The sequence below is a fragment of the Hibiscus syriacus genome, unplaced genomic scaffold (genome assembly GCF_006381635.1).
Source record: "Hibiscus syriacus cultivar Baekdansim isolate YM2019G1 unplaced genomic scaffold, ASM638163v2 tig00112921_pilon, whole genome shotgun sequence".
NCBI lineage: Eukaryota > Viridiplantae > Streptophyta > Magnoliopsida > Malvales > Malvaceae > Hibiscus > Hibiscus syriacus.
This window is the reverse complement of record NW_024063419.1, coordinates 1460018-1479244: the sequence shown is the minus strand read 5'-3', so window position 1 is coordinate 1479244 and position 19227 is coordinate 1460018. Positions and strand designations below refer to the sequence as shown.

At 35.2% G+C, this 19227-nt stretch overlaps 1 pseudogene; it reads right to left on the bottom strand.

Moving 5' to 3' along the window:
* Positions 1–4645: 4645 nt before the first annotated feature.
* Positions 4646–17807, bottom strand: LOC120184521 (annotated as a pseudogene).
* Between the last annotated feature and the right edge of the window lie 1420 nt (positions 17808–19227).

The following is a 19227-nucleotide window of genomic DNA, read 5'->3' as shown; positions in this document are numbered from 1 at the left end:
GGACGGTGTCAGAATCGTCGTCGGAAGTTGAGGTGCATGGGGTAAAAACTTAACAAATTGTTCTGTTATGAAACCAGAATCAATTTGCACGCATATAAGAAAAAAAAATCTGCCGACACTACTTGGAAATATTCAATGATTGGTCATTGAATTTCCTCCACTTTTTAAAATAGGCTACAAGTTTTAAAACTTCCAATTAAATCCTCAAATTTCACCAATTAACTTAATTAAAACCTCAAATTACAATTATATATTTTTTTCCATTTTCCAGGTTGTTACATTAGGAACGTATATGTTTTGATCTTTAGAATTACCCATGGTATTTTGTGTTTTCACGGTCGTTACTACGTTCCTAAAGATGATGAGTTGAAACGGGTTATTCTTCAGGAGGCTCATAGTAGTCCTTATGCTATGCATCCTGGTGGGGACAAAATGTACAATAATCTCAAAGAGCGCTACTTTTGGACTGGTATGAAGAAAAATATTTCAGATTTTGTGGCGAGGTGTTTGACTTGTCAGCAGGTTAAGGCAGAGCACCAACATCCATCTGGATTATTACAGTCAATTAAGATTCCTGAGTGGAAATGGGAGCGTATTACGATGGACTTCGTTACTGGTCTTCCTCTAACTCCTTCCAAAAAGGATTCTATCTGGGTGATTGTTGATCGACTCACCAAGTCAACGCACTTATCCCTATTCGAGTTAATTATTCTCTGGATAAACTGGCTAAATTGTACATTTCTGAGATCGTTAGACTTCATGGTGTTCCGTTGTCTATCATATCTGATCGAGATCCGAGATTCACTTCCAGGTTCTGGAAAGCTTTGCATGAGGCTATGGGTACTCGTTTGAATTTCAGTACAGCTTTTCATCCTCAAACTGATGGACAGTCTGAGCGAGTGATTCAGGTGTTGGAGGATATGTTACGGGGTTGTGTGATTGATTTCCGTGGTAGTTGGGAAGATTTCTTGCCATTAGCTGAGTTTGCTTATAATAATAGTTATCAGGCGAGTATTCGCATGGCACCGTACGAGGCTCTGTATGGACGTAGATGTCGTACTCCTATATATTGGATAGAGTTACATGATAGAAAAACTTTGGGTCCAGATTTGGTTCGAGAAACTGAAGATACTGTCAGACTGATCCGTGATCGCTTAAGAGAGGCATTTGATAGGCAGAAGTCATACGCAGATAAGCGACGTAAGGATATCGAGTTTGAGGTTGAAGATCAGGTTTTTCTCAAGGTATCTCCATGGAAGAAGGTATTGAGATTTGGACGTAAAGGTAAACTGAGTCCGCGATTTATTGGGCCGTATCGTATTCTGAAGAAAGTTGGACCTGTTGCTTATCAGCTTGAGTTGCCTTCCCAGCTCAGTCGTATTCATGATGTTTTTCATGTTTCTATGTTGAGGCGATACCGTCCAGATTCAGATCACATCATTCAGGTTGATGAGGTAGAGCTGAGACCTGATTTGTCATATGAGGAGGAGCATGTTCAGGTTTTAGAGAGGGATGAGCGAGTTCTTCGGAATAGGCATATTCCAATGGTCAAAGTGCAGTGGAGTAATCGTAGACCCTCAGAAGCTACTTGGGAGACGTTGGAGTCAATGGAGCTTCAATTTCCGCATCTATTTTCATAAGTTAAATTTCGAGGACGAAATTTCTTGTAGAGGGGGAGAATTGTAACAACCTGGAAAATGGAAAAAAAATATATAATTGTAATTTGAGGTTTTAATTAAGTTAATTGGTAAAATTTGAGGATTTAATTGGAAGTTTTAAAACTTGTAGCCTATTTTAAAAAGTGGAGGAAATTCAATGACCAATCACTGAATATTTCCAAGGAGTGTCGGCAGATTTTTTTTCTTATATGCGTGCAAATTGATTCTGGTTTCATAACAGAACAATTTGTTAAGTTTTTACCCCACGCACCTCAACTTCCGACGACGATTCTGACACCGTCCGAATTCCGATCGTCGTTTTGAAAGTACCATCGTGTTCGTTATCGAGTCAGGAACAATCCCCTCAATTTAATTGAAGCGAAACGCTGCCAAACGTCGTGAATTTCAAGTCAAAGCATCGACGTTTTTTTAAGCTCAATCACCTAGAAAATCCTAAATTCATCGCCGATCGTTGCTCCTTTTACGACACCTCCCGCACCATCGTATTCCTTATGCCGTTCCGAGTCCGCCGGTGTCAACCTCGATCTCCGTTGACGGCGGCGCGTGGGGAGGTGGATCAGTCAAAGATTCGGCCGAGTCGAAATCGAGCTCTCCGCCGTTCAAAAATTTGAATCGATCTTTGTAAGTATCTCGAAATCGCTTAAAATAATTTTTAGAAATTTTTCCGTTATTTTTAGAGCCCCGGAGGACGTCGTACGCGCCCACATGCGCCGCCGTAGGCGAGTGAACGCTGGAAATCGGTTTTGACCGGTTTAACCGGTTTTGAACCGGTTTTGACCGGTTTGACCGGTCACGACCCGACCCGTTGACCCGACCCGACTGTTGACCCGACCCGACCGTTGACCCGACCCGACATGTTGACCCGACCCGTTGACCAGTGCTATTCTGGAAATTAATTCGGTTTTGGTGTTATTTTGGGAATTAATTCTAAAAGGGTGCTGTGTTGGTAATTATTTTAAAAAGGGTGCTATTTGTGTAAAATGTTCAACAGATTGTTGACCTCCTTTGACCCAAACTTTGACCGGCTTTGACCAGCTATTAGACGACCTTTGTTTTCGACCAAGAATACCTATCCTGATAGTTTTCGACGTTCCGAATCCGTTTTTGGGGTCCGTTTTGCTAAATTCAAACCCGAAAGTCTCCAAATCGTCAGTCAACCCCGTTGACTTTAATTTTGACCAAGAATTCGAAATTTCGGAAGGTCATACTTTATGTTTTTCGACGTCCTGAATTTGATTCCGAAGTCCGTTTTGCCAAATTCTGACCCGAAATTCCCGAATCGAGCTTGTAAACCCAAAAGGCTTAATATTTTAATATTTTGATTATTTAAATGAGATTTGGTCAAGGATTTATTCAATAAAATATTTTATGAAGGTACTCGTGTTTCACCTGAGCAAGGATCAATTAGGTCCGGTATTATCCGTTCGTTAGATCAGCCTGAACCGCGTACTACGAGAATTACCCGTAGGTTTCTGTATATTATTTAAATAATATTTAGATTATTTATATTAGGATTCCAATATGGGTTTTTCCAATTCGTAGGATCTAGCGCTGCAGCAGAACGTGATCGACAGACCCAGTAATAGGCTTCCCTATCTGATTTCTCAGACTGTTACAGGTGTGTTTCCTGACAGTGTTATTTTACTGTTTTAAACTATCATAAATAGTTTATCTGATTTTTGACCTGGATTCTGATATGATATTTGATCTGAATTTTTATATGATACTTGACATGGACTCTGTTTTGTACTTGACTTGAATTATGTTTTAATTTTTGATATACATATATCCGTTATAAGCGGAATATGATTATTTTGGGGGGAATAATGTTGGAGGAAGTATACCTGGAGGTTCCTCTGCTGTGTGCTCAGGACCTTATTTACCGGCTCCTCTGCTGTGTGCTCAGGACCTTACTGGACTTGTTGGTGGGTGTATGGTTCTGGGGAACCTACACAATTTGGACTTGATGGATGGGGGTAGTATATATATATAAAACATGTTTGATAACTGATTTTACTGGAATATTTTATTCGTACGTTTTATACACTGTTTGGAGCACACTGAGCTTTTTAGCTCATTCTATAGTTTTTACCTTTTTCAGATAATAGCAGATCATAAGCTAGTAGATTTGGCATCAGGGGAGATCAACTACTTATTTTGTACGAACATATATTTCTATATTTTTTAAGTTATATTTGGTGACATGTATTTGCTATCGTTTTGGACATATCTGTAATATTAATATATTTTGTTTAATATTGTATAAGTTGTAAAAAAAAAAAAACCTCTGAATGGGATATGTGACCACTTAGGTTTGGGTCTAACTTACAGATCGGGTCTGGGAGGGTTACATAGGGGGCGGGGGATATTTGGATCTATTTATTAATCAGCTTACATATACTACAACATTCTTGATATGCATGCAATATAAGCAACACGATCCTTTGTCCCTCAAATTGACCTACCTATGTGTATCAATAATTAATAAAAAAAACGTTTTCTCATATATTTAGGGGTGTTTGATTCATGAAATATAGCATTACCTCTGAAAATAAGATTATCAGAAAGTAACATTACTATATTTCATTTATTTGACATAAATGTAAAATTACAGTATTTAGTTAAATGAATAAGAGATTATTGAAATGTATATTTTATCAAATCGTCCTTGTACTATGTTTTTTAACAAGTTCAATTTTGAATATTCAAATGAAAATATTTATATAAAAATTCATAGAAAATATATTATTTTATTATTTTCAATTTATATATTTATAAAATTTAAATTCATATATATATATATATAAATTTATGAATTTATATATTACAAAATTTAAAGACAAATGGGTAGAATAAAGAGTAGATATATCATGTTCTTTTAATTCTAATTAATATTAATTTTTACATTATCTATCTAAAAACATATTAAACTTTTAAGGGAAGGTATTTTTGAAATAATTATATTGTTTTAAGGGTATTTTAGTCTAAACTGATAGGAATACACAAATAGCTAACCAATAGGTGGGACTGACATTCCTGGTAAAACACCCTAAAATGTAACTGTTGGGAATGGGTTATTACTCCCTATTGAGAATCTTTCCAATCAATCCAAACATGGGTATTAAATTCTGGAAAAAAAAAACTTCTCCCTCCAGTAATCATCTTTTCCCCTATCCAAATACCCCCTTAAAGATTGTGAAGATAAACTTTAGCTACTTTACCTTCCCTAATCAGTTTATCGCAGAGCAGGGATACTAAGAGAGCCAATGTTGAGCATTCTTGGCAAAATCTGTAGTATGGAAAGGTAGTAAACATGAGACACTACAAAATGCAAAGATCAAAGCACAAAACTAAGCAAGATTTTAAACTTTAAAACACTACCTCCCCCAATCGAGCATTTATTTTCAACGAAACAAAATCATCGGCACGGGTCTTGCCGACATTCACAATTGCAGTGGAGGCACCTGCCTCATGAGCAGCCCTGTCAAATTCAAACACCATTAGCTGCAGCTCGAATCCTCTTTCAAAATCATGGAAATAAGTAAAGCAATGTAATTTCCTTAGAAACTCGAAATACTCAAACAAGGGGAAGTTGCTACATCAGAATCCTGAAACTAAAGTAAAGAACTTGAGACTGGTTTTGGCAATAAAACTTTGAAGAAATTAACTGAACCAAATATTTCAGAAGCACTGGTGACCAATACTTTTCGATGTGAATTGTGAAGTAAAATCTATCAACCAAAATATACCTGACAAGTCGGAAAGCAGACATGGTCATCAAAGATGATCCTAATGCAAGGAAAGCATCACATTCTCTTGCAACTTCCATGGCCTTATCAGCTCTTTCCTTGGGCACATTGTCACCGAAGAAGACAACCTTGATTTTTAAATACACAACAAAAACATTAAAAGGGTGTTTGTATTTCATTTAAAAACTACTCAACCCAAATCAGTCTCAAACTAGATGGGCCAAATGCATAACGAAACTCATTATCATTTTCTTTTAAATGTGCAATTGTAAAATGTCAAAAAACTAACAGCAAAACGGCTGAGGCAAAATACCAATATGAGGAAAAAATGGGAAATTAAAAAGAATAGCTTTCTCCAACAATCAGAACACATTAAAAAGTGTAAATAAAAAGAAAAGGAATTGTATTTTCAGATAAGAATAGATATTATATCTATGCAATAATTAAAAAATGAATATCAACTAAATCAGTTAGCCTGTGGGTAAATCCAAAAGATGCACAAATTTGTATTTCTACACCACGATGATAGAACAAATATCTAAAAGTGTGTGTCTGTATATATATATATATATCAAACTACTTGCAACTACCTGAAGATATAAAAGTTAAAGCCAGCTGAAGATTATTCTCTTCAACAAAATTACCAAGATACTTTAAAGGGACATTTTTCCTTTCAGTTAAAGAACATTCAAGCTGCATTTTAGATCCTAAAAGTATATATCGACAAGAAAAGTATAGGCACATCTGTAGAAAGAAAATGACAAAAAAGATAAAGAAGCTCAGGACATTACAATTCAGTTATCTGTACCAGAACACAATAGTGGAGTAAATACTAGGTAAAACCAAAAATCTTAATGCAAACAACTTTTCACACAAAACCATGTCTTTAAAGAGACTATGCCAAGAAACTTAACCAACTAGGCATAGTTTATTGTTCATCTCAATAGTTTTAAAGCCTATATATCTATACAAATGATAAACCTCCAATTGCTAAGATATTGTTGGAAATTTGTGATCGAAGACACAATCATCACGAGATCATAATAGTTTTTGAAAGAATGAGAGAGAATTTGAGTGAAAGAGAGAAAACGTAGAGAGAGAGAATTTGAAAGAAAAGTCAGTTTCCGATGAGATTTGGACGGCGTTTGTCGACAATCTCAGTAGGAGGGTATCTCGACGCACTTTAAGGGAAATTTTCTTAGTCCATGATCTTGTTATGAGAGTCTTTATTCCCAAAGAAACAAGAAATCCAACATACAAATTCTCCACCTTTGCTTTTGTTCATTTTAAGAGTGAAGTAGGTTTGAAGAGGGTTGTTGATGATTTAAATGGTGTACTGATAGATGGAAGGAAGATCACATTTAGTCCTGCGAGATATAAGGATGCTCGTTCAAGGATAGTGGGGAAGAATAATTCTTCAAACAAGGTTTCCGATCAGAATATCGTAGAAACATCAAAATCAAAAGAGGCAGAAAACTCTAATAGAGGCACAAGGGATGATAGAACTAATAGAGATGCTTTGATGTCAAATAGAAGTGCAATGGGGTACAGGGAACTGTTATCCGATGATCTTCACAAGGGGGAATGTCAAGAAAATATTTTAGAAATGCATATTCCATCTGAAAGTTCAAGCTGGGTTAAAAGGTCTTTAACGAGGATTATTAAACATTCATTTCAGATTGAGTTAATTCAGAAGGCCTTAGTTAAGGATGGTTATGATGTCCAAATTGCTAGATGGGGCTATGTATGGAACTCTTGCGTTATAGTTTTTAAATCATACGAAGAGATGCTGGACATATGGGTGAAGAGGAAAGAGGATTTAGAACTATGGTTTGATCGAGTAGAACCATTACTGAATGATGAGGGAGTCCCAATGGCCTTCTGTCTGGTAGAATTAATTGGGGTCCCTCTGTTATGTTGGAATGAACCTTTCTTCGAACATATAGTAGGGAGATGGGGAACAGTGGTTTACATACATGACGTTACTAGGAATAGAGAAGACCTCACAATGGCAAGAATTTTAATAAGGGTGGCAAGCCCATTTGATGTTCCAGATGTGATCACTCTTGGATCATATGGAAGATCCTTTAAAGTGTGTATCAAGATTGGATCGGCATGCGAGTCTTCAAGCTCCTTTTTCAGTAATTCTCCGGTGGAAGGTTCCGGTAGGGGACTTTTTGAAGAGATGATGTTTGTAGAGGATAAAGACAGAGTGCTGTTAGAAAGTGGGAAAGGTGCAGCAGAAGAAAATCGGCTGAGAATTGACAATTGGATTGACCAGGGAGTTTTTCCTGGTTCTGGGGGAGTTGGTGAGGATATACAGCTTCCAAGACTTTCCTTAGATAGGAAAGGCATTAAATGTGGGCTGTCAGAACGTTGGGAGTATAAAAGTGAGGGAGTTTGCCCGTTTGGGGATTAGAAATTCAAATTTTTAGGCTGATGGATCACAGGCCCAATCTGAAGATTTTGGGCAGTCTGGGTTAAAAGGTTTTAAGGTATTTCCTACTGGGCCAACATTTAAAATCAATAAGTTTGGGGAAATGGTTCAGAACCTTGATTTAGTAGAGAAAGACAGCAAAATGAAAGAAGTTATGGAGAAGAGTCCAATTGCAGAGCAGTCTGATAGTGCTGGAATAGAGGTCAATGAAGCAGACTTAAGGCTGGTTGAATCCATTACTATTAATTCGGGAAATAATTCAAGGGGCAGACAGTTATATCGATCTAGAAGACCGTTTTCAACAAAGAGTGTTTTGCTAGAAACTAGAAGCATGAGCAGTTATAAAAGGGTCTATAAGAGGTTGAGGGACAGGAAACATTGGTATGGGAATATTCTGAAGTTCATGCCTAAAGCAGAGGAAGTCATAGTTAGTAAGGGAAGGAAAGATGGATCTTAGTGCTAATATATTTTTACCAGCAGATTTGATTGTTAATGGGAGTAAGGATCCTACTATTGACAGAAGTTCAGTGGATGAGAGTGTGGATAAGGAGATTGAAGGCTGGTTTTCAGAAGGATATTGATCAAGTTTCAAATCTAGGTTGTTAACCAGAAGAGCCAAAAGAACTTTGTTAAGGGAAGCCCTTGAACAAGTAAGCATTGCTACAACCTCCTCTTCAGCCTTCTCATATTTCTTGGAGGAAGCTTTAGTTACTTGGAGTAAACAGGCTTTTGGGGTGTCTTCTAAGGAAGGGAAAAGCTTTTTTGGAAAAAATCATGATGTTAGAGAAGGTTCGAATGGGGTTAATCAAGGTGATGTTTAGTTTGTTTTTGCACTTATAATGATGAAGACAAAGTTAATCATATGTTCATGGAATGTTAGGGGTTTGGGGAAAAAATTAAAAACAGAGGGTTGTTCAGAATTTAGCTTCTGATATCTATCCTACTTTTCTTTAGCTGCAAGAAACCAAGACAGAGAAGATTCAGAGGTCTTTTTTTAGAAGAAGTTGGTTAAATAATCTTAAAGGTGTTATAGAATCTCCTTCGATCGGATCCTCAAGGGGTTTATTGTGTTGTTGGGATGATAATATTTTTGACCTGGAAAATCAGTATGTTAGCAGGAGACTTATAACTATTTTTTGGTAAATTTCGAGCTAACAATTACAGTTGTAGTTTCATCAATGTTTATAGTCCATCAGTGGAGGAGAAAGCTAGTTTTTTTGTTGAAGAATTGTGTATTCTTAAGTGGACAGAATTGTCCTGATTGTGTAGAAGGGGATTTTAACGCTTATTTACATGAAGAAGAGAAGGTTGGCAGAGGTCAAAATAGAAATTCAATGGATATCTTTAGTCAGTTTATTCTTCATTCTGGTCTAATTGATCTTCCTATGAATGAGGGTAGGTTTACTTGATGTAATAACCAAGATAATCCCACTTTTGAAAGATTGGAACGTTTTGTGGTTGACAGTCAATTTTTGGCTACATTTCCTGATATTGTTCAATCACTTCTTCCAAGGTCCATGTCAGATCACAACGCTATAACTCTTGAGAATGGAGGTGTGATTGGGTAAAAAACCATTCAGCTATTTAATTACTTGATGGAGGAGGAGGGTTTTGAGGATTTGGTCAAGTCTTCTATTCAAGACTGCAAGAAAATCCAAAGGAAAGCTGGTGTTTTTAGTCTTCTGAAGAGTACCAAATATGCAATCAAAAAGTGGGCTGGGAAGAGAGATCAGTATCCAGGAGCTTTGATTTCTGAATTAGAAAAGAAAATTCACAAGTTAGAGGTTGATATTCAGCAGCAGCAAGGTGTTATTGACAGTGAAGTACTAGTAGAATTGAACACTCACAGAGCAGAATTGAACACTCACAGAGCAGAATTGTGGAAACTTTACAAAATTCAGGAGCAGATTTGGTTTCAGTATTCCAAATCGAAATGGGTAGAAGATGGGGATCGTAATACCAAATATTTCTATACTTGTGCTACAATGAGAAAAAAGAGGAATGCATTGGATGCCCTAAACTTTAGGGGAAAAACAATTCAAGACCCGTCTGTAATCAAGGCCCAGTAAGGATTATTTCTTTAAAATTTTCAATGAGCGATCCACATTGGAAATTGATGACATAAGGCTGGATTTTTCCATAATTTCTACGGATCAGAGTCTGTTCTTAGAAAAAATTTTCTGAGGAGGAAATTTGGGAAACTTTGAAGTCTTGTGACAACAACAAAGCTTCGGCCCAGTTGGTTTAAATTTGGGATTTTTCAAGAGGTTCTGGCATCCTTAAGGAATATATGAATTTCTTTCATAATTTCTATTTGGGGAATGAACGAGAACATGGTATAAATCATAAATTTATCACTCTCATTCCAAAGAACTCAAACATTGGTGGCCTAGATGATTATAGACCTATAAGCTTAGTTGGTGGGTTATACAAGATCTTATCTAAGGTGGTGTTTGTTTTTACTGTGTAAGGTCTGCAAAGCTCTTATGTCAGCGCCGCGCAGACAACGCACAGACATTGGGCTTCGCAGACCGTTTGTTTTTTAGAAGACAGAAGCTCTTCAAACGTCTGCGCGAAAATTAATTTATTTTAAAATTTATTTTAAAATATAGATTGATTTATTTTAAAATATAGATTGATTTATTTTAAAATATGGATTGATTTATTTTAAAATATGGAAAATTTATTTTAAAATATGGATTGATTTATTTTAAAATATGGATTGATTTATTTTAAATATATTGATTTATTTTAAAATAAATTATTTTAAAATATGAATTGATTTATTTTAAAATATGGAAAACTTAAAACTATTTAAAATATGGATTGATTTATTTTAAAATATGGATAGATTTATTTTAAAATATGTATTGATTTATTTTAAAATATGGATTGATTTATTTTAAAATATAGATTGATTTATTTTAAAATATGGAAAAATTTATTTTAAAATATAGATTGATTTATTTTAAAATATGGAAAATTTTATTTTAAAATATGGATTGATTTATTTTAAAATATGGATTGATTTATTTTAAAATATGGATTGCTTTATTTTAAAATATGGATTGATTTATTTTAAAATATGGATTGATTTATTTTAAAATATGGATTGATTTATTTTAAAATATGGATTGATTTATTTTAAAATATGAATTGATTTATTTTAAAAAATTTAGTATTGTAATTGTATGAATTATTTAAATTTCAGTATTATAAAACTAAAATTATTTAAATTTCAGTATTGCAAAACTCTTTTAAGTTTAAAAAATCAGTTTATTTTATATTTCAATTTATTTTAGCAGTCTGCAGACTTTAAAAAACAAACAATCTTCTTCTTGCAGACTGCAGACTTTTGGTCCACCTCTTCTGCTGCAGATGTCTGCAGATGTGGTCCGCAGACTGCAGACCTTTTACCTCTTCAAAAACAAACACCACCTAAGTGTCTATCGAGGAGGCTAAGGAGTTGTATTTCAGACATTATCAGTCCATCTCAATTTGCTTTCATTCCCGATCGACAAATTTTGGATTGCTCCCTAATTACTAATGAGAGGATTTACTTTTGGAGGAATAATGAATTAAAGGGCTGTGTTTTTAAAGTTGAATTTAAGAATGCATATGATACAATCGACTGACTTATTTTGTTCAAAGTAATGAGGAAGATGGGCTTTGGTTCTAGATGGAGTGGTTGGATTTCGTAATGTGTCATAACAACCATTGTTTCATTCTTGGTTAATGGGGTTCTTTTTGAGGAATTCCCAATGGAAAAGGGTCTTCGACAAGGCTGTTCCTTGTCTCCTTTGTTGTTTAATATAGTAGGGGAACTTCTGAATTTACTGATTCTTAAGGCAGTTTCAGAGGGGTTATTTTCTGGTATGGTTATTAGCAGGAAGGAGGGGACTTTTAAATTATCTCATCTACAATTTGCTGATGATCTCATAATCTTCTGTGGTGCATCGAAGAAGCAGATTTTGAACGTGAAGAGGGTGCTTCGAGTGTTTGAACTTATGTCTGGTCTTCAGTTGAATTTGAAGAAGTGTAAATTATTTGAGGTTAATTCGAATGAAGAGGAAATTAAGGAATGGGCAACGGTTATTGGATGTTTAGTTGGTAACTTTTCTTCAGAGTATTTGGGGCTTCCTCTTGGAGCACACAGAATTTCTTCACTTCTGTGGGATCTAGTGGTTCAGAGTTTCAATAAGAGGTTAGCGGGTTGGAAGGCATCCTCTCTTTATTTGGCAGGGAGGTTGGTATTAATTAAATCTTATGCTCGCTTCCTACATATTTTTTGTCATTGTTCAAGGTTCCAGCCTTGGTCTACAAGTCCCTAAACTCAATTATGTCCAATTTTTTATGGGGTGGAAGAAATGGTAAAAATAAGATTCATTGGATGAGTTGGTCCACTGTGTGCAAACCAAAGATCGAAGGTGGGTTGGGGGTTCCGAATATTAACATGGTAAACAGAGCACTTTTAGATAAATGGTTTTAGAGGTTTACCAACGACAGGAAGGCGGTTTGGAGGAAAATGATTTGTACTAAATACAATATGGACTCATCATTATTGTTGTTTGACAGTAAAGTTACTCCTAAATTTTCTTGGATTTGGAGATCTATGGTGAACAACCACTTCAAAGAAGACTTTGTTGGCTGTAAAATTAGAAGCAAGTATAGTTATCAAGTTGGTGATGGGAGAATTATTTGGTTTTGGCAAGATGTTTGGGCTATAGATCATCCATTAATGGTCAGTTTCCCTAGATTGTTCTCTATTTCATTAAAAAAGACTGGTAAATTATTCGAGTTTGGTGAATATAGCTCTTGGGGTTGGTTTTGGGATGTTCAAATGAGAAGGGAATTGAATGATTGGGAATATGAGCAATTGACTAATTTGATGGTTGTCATTTCGAATTTTTCCCTTTCTTATGAATCTTCTGATGGGCTGGTTTGGAAAGGCACTGGAGATGGGATATTTTCTGTTAAATCATGTGTTAATCTCTGTTATTCGGGTACTTCGGGTTCGGAGGAGGTTCATTTTTGGAAGAATGTTGTTTGGAGGGGCTTGTTGCCTCCAAGAGTGGAGACATTTGTGTGGCAAGTGATTCTACAGAAGCTGGCAGTGAAGACAGTTCTGGTTAAAAGAGGTGTGAAGGGTATTGATGATCTTTTATATCCTTTTTGCAAGCTAATGAAAGAGTCCCCCTCTCATTTATTTTTTACTTGTTCGGTGGTTTGGTCAATATGGAATAATTTCATGAGGTTCTGGAATATTCAGTCTGTTTTTTCACGCTGATGCAAAAAGCTTTCTCATAGCTTAGGCTGATTTGAGGATTAACTCACTTATATGGTCTTTTATTCCAGGGGTTGTCATATGGACCATATGGAAAATCAGGAACTCTATTGTGTTTGAAGGAGGGAAGCTAGATCAAGCTGAACTTTTCTTTTTAGCAAGGTTTAGGCTTGCTTCATGGTTTTTAGCAAAAAATAAACAGGTTTCTATCTCCAATGATTCTCTTATTCTGATCCTTCCTTAGGGGATTCTTGCTTGCCCCACTTTAACCGATTATATCTAAGTTTCCTTGGTCCCCTTCTCCCAAGGGCTTCATCAAATTAAATGTGGATGTTGCTTCTACTAGTGATTGGAAGAGAAGTGGGTTAGGTGGTGTTTTAAAGGATGTGTGTGGGTAGATCCTAGGTTCTTTCAAGGAGTCTGCTGGTCCGGGGCCTCCTACCTTGATGGATTTGAAAGCTATCCTAAAGGGCTTATCATTCTTTGAATCTATTCGACAAAGGTATAAGGATTGCTTGATTATTGAGAATGATAGCAGGGTGGCAGTTGACTGGGTTAAGGATGTTTTATGTCCTGATGTTTATGCTTACATTGTTAAAGATATTATTAAAAAGCTTAGAGATTTTGAAGGTGTTATTAGAGAGGTTAATAGGTCAGCTAATCTAGAGGCATATTCCCTAGCTAAGGCTGGAATTGGTTGATTTTTATGTTGTTCTTTAGGGATGTTTTTTATGGTTTTTTATCCCCTTAAGGGAGTTTTAGGGTGTTGTATTCCTATGTACTAATTATAATAATGTTAATGAAATCCTAAGACACTCTTTTCCTCCTTCCGCTGATTAAGGAACTATTTTCGAGTTCTATTAATCATGAAGGGGTTTTTTAATGAGGCCTACTATTCTTATCAAAAAAATCATCACGAGATCAAGAGAAAATAAATTCAATCTCACTAGTCTACGCTCACGATCCCAAATAAAATATCACTCCACTAAAACCCACCTCACAATAACAACTTTTGCACAGATAGAGCTACAAACATCTTTACCTAAAAATCCCTTATTGTTACTTCTATCTTTACTTTTTAATTCTAAAAGCTAAATCCTATGCCCTATTTATAGAACAATTATTTAATCACCAAGAAATCTTATTCGCTGAGATCTCCAACTTATTAAGAATATCTACTACATTAAATAAACTTAACTATCAGTCATTTCTAGCAAACATAAATAAATTAAACTAAACTAAACTTTCAATTAGAATTTGATTCAATTCCTAACAGCTATCAAATATTTACTGACACACAACTTAGTTGAGGAAATAACTAAAAATAGGAAACAATAATGTTAATAAAATAAGGGAATTTATTGTATTTCAATGTTTATCTTAAAGAAAATATTTTAAAATTTTACAAAACCTATCTATTTTTATTAAAAAATTATGCATTTCTCATAAACGTAACTTCGATGTTAAGAACCTAGTCATACTAGATTTTTGGTATTTAAGTCACAGTCATGTACCAGACCATCCAGCTCAGTTGGTAGAGCACAAGGTTCTTAACCTTGAGGTCGTGGGATCGAGTCCCATGGAGGGCATTTCATAATTTGGAGGTCTCCTACGGAAGTTGCTCTCAACCTAGTGTTGGGAGCCTACTATCTTACATCCCCCTTACCCCATTACATATGGGAACAAGGGACAGCCATTTCATGTACCAGACCATCATTACCATGAATGCTTGGGACTACATTCATGGTTCCATGAAGTCTTTTAAGTTACACACATTTTGAACCTCTAAATACTTAAATCAAATACTCAATATTCATTACGTTCTACATTCATAACTGCCATAAGTTATTGAAAGAAAAAAAAAGGATGTTTGGGGGAATAGAAATATAAGCATCATCATAGTCAAAGCACTCTAAATGCCTATTATTCATAAAGCAATGTACTATACATTGGGTTTCATATAATGAAAGTATCTTACATCAGGTTTTAGAATCCCATTGCATTTCTGGCAAGTGGGGATGTGGAAATCCTCCTTCCAAAATTTCTCATCGATCTCAATGTCACCATCAGGTCTTTGCTTCATGCCAAGCTCTTATCTGATCCAGGGCTTCCATAGTCCAAGCTTTCAATTGCTGCTGCCCACTGCAATAGGAAAAATTCATTGCCTTTTCCAGTAATGAAAGTTGAATGTCTTTGCAGTCAGAGGTACAATCAAAGGGTAAGGGATTCTATGGAAATAGCATTCTATTTATCAGTAAAAAATATATATATATATATATATATATAAGCACTGGTAATCCTGCATCTTAACATAAAGTTCATTTAGTCTATAAACTTTCAATCAGTTTATTTAAATTCCAAACCTCCTTAAATCGTTATAATTTGTTCCTTTAGATAGTTTGGTTTAAAATGGACTAGAATTGAAAGAGTAACTTGCAGGTCAGTCACTTTGGTCAATCATCTAACTCCATGTTATCAATTGATTATAAATTGAAAACAAATAATGTATGACTTCAGTTAATCAGAACTTCCAATATTTAGGATTGGAATCCAGAAAACAAATACATATAAGGTCAATTATTCGGTGTTCCCAAACTTTCTTAGTGTATACAATACTAATTGACAGCGAGTATAAGATGAATAGATGATTGATGGGCATTGCAAAGGGTGATTAAATCTAGAAGAGTAACCTTTGGATTAAGGACCTTCACTTCATCTTGAAATAAATTTCGACAAAAGGAAAACCACAATCTAAGCAAATCACACTATAAACGGTCCCATGCAATTCAAGTGGGTTGCCCAGCACGATGATGCAGCCTGAAACATAATCTTGCTAATTTAGTGCCATCAACATCACTTGTGAATAAGAGATGAGGTAAAATATATTTTCTTACCTGTCCACATTCTGAGTTATCATAAAGTTATTCGTCCAGCTTGCTCTAGAGATGCTAAAGCAATATGTGCAGCACAGGTTGTGCTGCAGTAAACCGCCTCCAGCCAGCATAGCTCCTTGCCCAATAGCGCCTACGGGCACGACTTGAACGTACAAACTCCTGGTGAAAGAAAATTGGAAAACAGTTAGAAATTAAAATACTGGCATCGGTTATACAAAACCACTTGAAGAAAACCAATTAATAGTGAATTACTGCATAGATTGGTTTTCCGCACTTGGGAGTTACACATGTCCATAAATTTGGTTTTCCATATTTAGTAGTGAAATCAATTATAAGGAAAGATCAGAAGTTACTTTTAAGCAACAATGCATTGAAATTTTCAACTCTTTAGCGATTAGCATATTAACTAGACTCTTAGTGTTTATTTGTTCAGTATCACAAGCATGCTGCACATCACTGATGGGTTATTGGCTTGAAACCAGTACTGTAAGCGCCATTTGGGCTGCAAAAGAAAAGAAACTTGTTATTGAGAATAAATGGGAAAAAAATAAACCTTGACCATTGGAAAGGATGAAAATAGGGAAATCAGAACTGCGGAGAATTTTTGGTGTGAACGAATTTGAAAGGATCTGAACCATGTATAGTTTAGAGCCTAGCAGACTGGTGACACAGCCAAATGGGTAACAAAATGTAAAGGTCTGAACAAATAATTAAACTATACCAGTACTAAATGAGGAGGTCTTCATAGGAGTACTAGTTATTGATTTTGAAAAAACAACTTACTTTTTTTTATAAGAAAAAAAAACTTACTTAAAACTTAAAAATTTAAAACATTCATTTTCGAAATGTTATGGTTCAAAAGTTGCAAAAAAGTTGAATTTGCTGTGTTGCTAGTGTTCCTTGTTTCCTCAATTAGCTCCGCAAAAAAACAAAAAAAAAACATCTTAATACTTTTTTTATAATTTCAAAAAAAGCATTTGAAATTCATGACAATTTCCAAATCATGATCCTGAAGAAAAAAAAAGCAGTTAACAGAGAATGATCAATCAACAGGAACATCTTCAACCATAAATCCATATGCAATGCCACTTAGAGGAAGTGAACTTGCATAAACTGAAGATGAAGAACAACAAAAGAATAAATACTTAATGATCTACAACTCTTACCTGATTTTATGCCTACAAGTAAAATATTTTAAAAAAAAACTAAGAATATTCAAAAAGTACCAAGTTAACTGCTGAATCAAAATTCAGTCTATAAGTTATGTGGGGCTGGAACCTAAGGAAAAGTTGTCTGACACTAGATGTCAAGTACTGATATTGAAGGAAAAAAAGTTTATAACATTACAAGTCCTATTGGAAACAAGCTGAACAAGAGAGAGAACCTTCTATAATCAGGAATTCCACATTCAGTGCTGATTCCTGCTCCAGTCAATACCACGAGCTTGGTGCTGCATAATACAAATAGCTGTCAAATATTTAGCGCATCAAGTTAATTTACATCGTTATTATGTGACACAAAAGGAAAAGATAACCTTTGATCAAAGAGTTGATACAAGGAATTTACGTCTTCAGCACTGGGAGGATCTGCTTGGGAACCATCTTCTTGTCTTTCAAAAGTTTGTACGTGCTTGTGGCTCTCTAACTGGCACCCCAGGGACTGATATCCGACAAGATGTCTGTACAAGCTTTACAGAGCTAGAGAGAACGTTACCATTCTTCTCTGGCTAAATGATTGCCGAAATTTGCAACTGAAAGAATGCATTTAAAGAACATGGTGACAATTCAGCAAGCCACACTTACGGAATGATGATGAAGGCAACACGTTATGCGATGTAAAGCTAAAAGAACACCTGCCTATCAAAAATCTTCGAAGCACCTTGCTCTACTTGTAGAAGGCTGCATTATGAACATAAACAACTGTACATTTAAGAGCTCCTATCAGAAGTAGAAAACAAATACAATAGCAGGGGACCACCACATAACACCAGGTTCAAATGTGATGGTCACTTGATTAGAGTAAGAATATTATGAAGTCAAACCCAGCTTCGGTAATATACGGGCACTGGAAATGTTTTTGATTTGGAGGGTTGTAGTAGAAAGACATGGTGTTTTGGACATCAAGCTCCCCTCCCACCATTATTAACGTATGCGTACTTAGTCTCACCATGACTCAAGCTCATTTCACAAATTTGAGAATCAGCAATCGTTTATGCTCATAGGCTAACCTTCTGACTTAATTAGCAGACCTTTCATAGTACGCTTTCTATACGAGTGGACAGAAAATTGACTGAAGATGAAAATCAAAAATATATATTTACATAGAATGTGGGAATTAATTAGCTTAAAATTGAGTTTCCAAGTTCGACTGAAGGAAGAAAATTAAGTACATAGAAAGTGTTACATCCTGATTCAACGATAGCAGCAGCAACAAACAAATATGCAGTAGATGGCGGGAAAGGGCTTAAATTCTTGGGATAGAAAATTTCCGAAAGAAAAAGCGGAGAATTGAAGATTCAATACAAGCATAAAATATAGAAGTATGAGCAGGTAAAGGAAGGAAAGCTTACAGAGATGAAGGGAGGAGAAAGGCATGTCAAAGGCAAACGCATACGACAGAGCATTGTCTTCGAAATTGCAGTTTTTTTATTATTAAATAAAGAAACGAAGTAGAAAAAGGGAGGAGTTGGTTGTCCTCCCTCAAATGCGATATGAAACAACGGTGGTTGGTGTCGTCGTCTGCAATTTTTTATGCTTTCTTTTGCACCAGTTGTATATTCCATATACCTCCACGTTTCCAGTTTCTCCTTCTATTTCCCAATCTACACAGTGTGTATGTATAAACTGCTCGACTTGTTTATATTTTTGCAAGTTGTTAGTTTTATTATCGATATTATAACTTAGTTATGTTACGGTCATTATTGTTATCATTTGCTATAAAATAATTATTCGTCACTAATTATTGTTAAATTAATAAAAATGAATAATTTTTATTCTAGAATTATAATTTAAATATTATTTTGATTCTTTAATAATTTTCTAACTGTGATCTTTATACTCTCTATTTGTTTTTTTTATGGTCGGTGATTTCTTTTTGGTGATCCTTTTCAATCAAAAATACATAAAAAAATTATTTCCCCCTCCTCCATTTTTTCAGACTATTTTTCTAAAAAATAATGTAAACT